At 45.9% G+C, this 4,724-nt stretch overlaps 1 pseudogene; it reads right to left on the minus strand.

Annotated features, from left to right (window-relative positions):
• Nucleotides 1-2,662: 2,662 nt before the first annotated feature.
• LOC103262315 lies at nt 2,663-3,422 on the minus strand (annotated as a pseudogene).
• Between the last annotated feature and the right edge of the window lie 1,302 nt (nt 3,423-4,724).

Below are 4,724 nucleotides of genomic sequence, written 5' to 3' on the forward strand. Positions count from 1 at the left end.
CAAATCAACCCAAATGACCCACAGACTAAAGAACTGTGCGTGCCTATGTATATCTACACTGCTTCTTCATCGTGGTGGCCTTCTGCATAAAGAAAGGCTGGATTATAATGTACAGATCACCTCGGAGGTGGTGGTGAGAAGCTAAGAGGTGAGGGAACAGGTGCTAAGAGAAAGAGACTGCCCTTTAAGTAGGGAGCCGAATAGAGAACTGCGGTCTACAAGCCACCAAGCATGGGTCTGTCGATATCGCTGCCTGGGTGACCCGGTAACAAGGCTTCCCTGCTTCAGTAGGTCTCTGCAGTCATAGATCGGGGTTCAGATCTCAGCTCAGCTTAGCTCTGTGGCTCCTGGCAAGCTATGCCCTATTTTTGTTTTTGTTTTTCGGAGTCTCTCACTCTGCACCCAGGCTAGAATGCAGTGGCATGATGATGGCTCACCACAGCCTCAACCTCCTGGGCTCAGGGGATCCTTCTGCTTCAGCCTCCTGAGTAACAGAGACTACAGGGGTGCACTGACACACTCAGCTAATTTTTTTTAAAAATTTTTTGTGGAGACAAGATCTTGCTATGTTGCCCAGGCTGGTCTTAAACTCCTGGGATCAAGCAATCCTCCTGCCTCAGCCTCCCAAAATGCTGAGATTACAGGCAGGAGCCACCACCTCACCCAGCCTGTTTGATGTGTCTAAACCTCAATTTCCTTGACTAAAAATTGGGGATGATACCAGCACCAGGTTGTTGTGAGACTGAAGTGAGATAATGCTTGTTGAAGGGCTCAGCAGAGGGCCTGGCACACCCTCAGGCCTAATAAAGGCTCATCTGATGAGTCATTGTCATCATGAGACCTGGTTTCCTGGGGCAGTCAAGACAGATTGCTGCAAACTTGGTGACTTAAAGCAACAGAAATCTATTCTCTCACATTTCTGGAGGCCACAAGTCCAAGATTAAGCTATTGGCAGGGCCTCACTCTGCTTGCTCTTTCTAGCTTCTGAGTGTGGTCATAATGTGACTGTCACTCTGGCCAGTGGCTACATCACTGCAGTCTCTGTCCCCGTGCTCACATGGCCATTCCTTCTTCTCCCTCAGGCTCTTACAAGAACATTTGTCATTAGATATAGGCCCAACAAGGATAATCCAGAACGATCTTTTTTCAAGATTCCTCATTTAACACATTAGCAAAGACTTTTTTACAATTTTTCTTCAATAAATATTTTTATTTTGGCCAAATGAACTGATTTGATTTTTTGAGTCAGGGTCTCTGTTGCCCAGGCTGGAGTGCGGTGGCATGATCACAGCTCACCATAGCCTCGACCTCCTGGGCTCAGGCGATTCTCCTGCCTCAGCCTCCAATGTAGTTGGGACTACAGGTGTGCACCATCATACCCAGCTAATTTATGGTGCCCTGGCTGGTCGTAAACTCCTGGGCTCAAGCAGTCCTTGTGTCTCAGCCTCCTAAAGTGCTGGGATTACAAGTGTGAGCCACTGTGCCTAGCCGCAAAGACCATTTTTTGTTTGTTTGTTTTTTTGCAAAAGAGGTCATATTCACAAGTCCGGGTGTTAGAATGTGGGCATTTGAATGGGAGCTACCATTCAATCCACTGGAGTAATATATGGTTATTTGGTGAGAAGTGCGGCATTGGTCTTAGACTGAGGCGGGTATCCTGGGCTTCACTTTAGAAGGACCTCGGTCACATGGCCTCCGCTCGGTGTTAGTATAACTTATAACCCTGAATGTCACTCGGAACTAACACCATTCGGGCCCCAGAGGACCGCAGCATCTCTTTCTCTACATTCTCCAAACAAAGGATGATCACACCCAAACCTGTGAGGGTTTGCAGGTTTTGCTACTGCTGGCATCATTCACAGACACTGCTCTGGGGAGTGAAAAGCATCAGACGGCAGGAGCTTCTTGATCAGAGGAAAGACAGTTGCTCTCTACAATCTTCCTCCGATGCCCTGAATGCAATAGAGTCTTGTTTCTTTTCATGTTCCAATATATGACTGGAATTACCCATGAATTAGCACAATATTCACAATAGTTCATGTTAGTCTTTTAGAAATTTTTTAAAGTTTTATTTATCAGTGACATGGGTCTCTCTGTGTTGCCCAGGCTTGTCTGGAATGCCTGAGCTCAAGCAATCCTCCTGCCCCCTCCACCCAGAGTGCTGGGATTACGGGCATGATCTGCCATGCCTTAAATGTGTGTGTATTTATGTCTGCACTTATATGCACGAAACATGATAGCAACCCTTTACAAAACGATATCAGTCTAGAGTTTTAAAAGATATCATTATAAAGGATTTTGAACATCATATAAATAATGATGAGTTATAGGATGGAATTAAAATATTTTGTGATAATGACAATATATCATATAAAACCAATGATAATGTTTGACATATTCAATTCATGATGGAAGTGTTGCTTTAAGGATTTTAATGACAATTGCAATTGCTACTGCCTCTGGAAAGTTTCTCTCAATTGAAATGTATTTATTTATTGGTTTTATAGATTTCTTTTCAAAGGGTGAAACACATATACTTTAAATACAAATCCAATAGAATTCACCTGTCCATGTCAGCAATAAAGCCAAAAGTGGTCTCACTTCCAGACGCTAGCCAGTGTCATCTGAGTCTGCCCTCAGTGAAGCAGGATGGTCTGCTATTTCATTCATATACATCCTTCTTATCTACAATTTCTTGTGGACACATTCACTTTTTCGCATCTATATCAGGAATTTCAAACCCCAAATCTGCTTCCATGGCCATGATAATCTTCACTTAGTCTGTACTGTTTAGGCCCAGGTCTTTGATAAAGTGAGAAATTTGCTGAGAGCTTTTCTGGGTCAATCTTATCATATAATTTCTTTTCTTTTTCTTTTTTTTGAGTTGGAGTTTCACTCTGTTGCCCAGGCTGGATTACAGTGGCATGCTCATGGCCACTGCAGCCTCAACCTTCTGGCTCAGGCGATCCTTCCACTTTCAACCTTCCAAGGAGCTGGAACTACAGGTGCACGCCCAGCTAATTTTTTGATTTATCATGGAGACGAGGTCTCGCCGTGTTGCCCAGGCTAATCTTGAACCCCTGGACTGAGGCAATCCTCTCTCCTCTGCCTCCCAAAGTGCTGGGATTACAGGCATGAGCCATCATTGGCGTCATAGAGTTTCAAGTCATAAAGAACACGATCATTGATGCCCTCTCATGTCAAAGGGAGTGCGACACTATATTGGTATCACAACTATGTGTCTCTACTTGGAATCTTTGTGAGCACCAAGGCCAACTGCAAAGCACCTGACCTCGTCTGGGCCCCGAGGGATACACAGCAGTGCTGAGCATCCAAGTTTGGGCCAGTAAGGGAACCTGGGGCAGCAGTGCAAAGGATGTGGGCTAGTGACGGACATGGGCTGAAAGGACACGAGCTGCCATGGCTATGCCAACCCAGGATGCTCTGCTCAATTGAAATTTAAAAACACAAAAGCTAAGATTCAAGAAAGGTAATCCAGGCCAGACATGGTGGCTCACACCTGTGATCCCAGCCCTTTGAGAGGCCAAGGCAGGAGGATTTCTTGAGCTCAGGATTTCAACACCAGCCTGGGCAACACAACAAGATTTTGTCTCTACAAAAAAGTTTTTAAATTGCCAGGCATGGTGGTGTGTGCCTCTAGTCACAGTTACTCAGGAGACTGAGGCAGAAGGATCACCTGAACTCAGGAATTAGAGGCTGCAGTGGGCTGTGAATGTGTCACTGCTCTCCAGCCTGGGTGACAGAGTGAGACCCTGACTCAAAAAAAATGAGACATTTGATGTGTAGGCCTCCATTCACTCTCTCGCCCCCTGAACTCTGCAAACATTAGGGCTGATCCAGCCCCATAATTCAAGGTACGCACCTAGAACATGGAGGAACACCTTCATTTAAGGAGCACTTTCTTGACTGAATCTTTCTTTGTCTCTTGGCAACATGGCACCTTACCCATTGGGGAAGAGGGTTAACATTTCTGCTCCTTCAAGGTCATCAAAGGAAGTTCATTCTACAACATCCAGCACAGAGGCATTCATGAGGCAGATCACGATGTTCTTTGTGGAAGAACATTTCCCAAACCAGATGTGTGTTTCACCTTAGCAGGGATTTTAGAGGCCTGCCCTCACTTGCGACAGCACAGTACTCTTGTTTATCACCTAGGTCCAACATGTATCCATAAGTAGTGTTGCCTGGCCAGAGGCACGGGGGAACTAGGTACAATCTTTCCTAGTTGTCCACTTTTCTTCTTCCTCTCTAAGAATGTTTTGTTTGTTTTTTTTGAGTTGGAGTCTCACTCTGTCGCCCAGACTGGAGTGCAGTGACTGCTCCCGGCTACCGCAGCCTCGACCTGCTGGGCTCCGGCGATCCTTCCGCCTCAGCCTTCCGAGTAGCCGGAATTACAGGCATGCGCTACCACACCTGGCCGATTTTTTGATTTATTGTAGAAATGAGGTCTCGCTGCCCAGGGGGGTCTTGAACCCGCGGGCTCAGGCAATCCACTCACCTCATCCTCCCAAAGGCGCGGGATTACAGGCTGAACCACCAGGCTTCTAAGAATGTTTTTAAACCACCTTACTGTATCTATTCTGTAGGCATATTTTCCTATAGAATCTGATGCCTTTGTTTCTAACCATGTGTTGTATTAAAGTTCTAATTCTGAGCCGGGTTCAGTGGCTCAGCCTGTAATCCCACGCTTTGGGAGGCTGAGG

Source organism: Carlito syrichta, unplaced genomic scaffold (genome assembly GCF_000164805.1).
Source record: "Carlito syrichta isolate Samal-C Ts95f unplaced genomic scaffold, Tarsius_syrichta-2.0.1 Scaffold304445, whole genome shotgun sequence".
In the NCBI taxonomy this organism is placed as follows: Eukaryota; Metazoa; Chordata; class Mammalia; order Primates; family Tarsiidae; genus Carlito; species Carlito syrichta.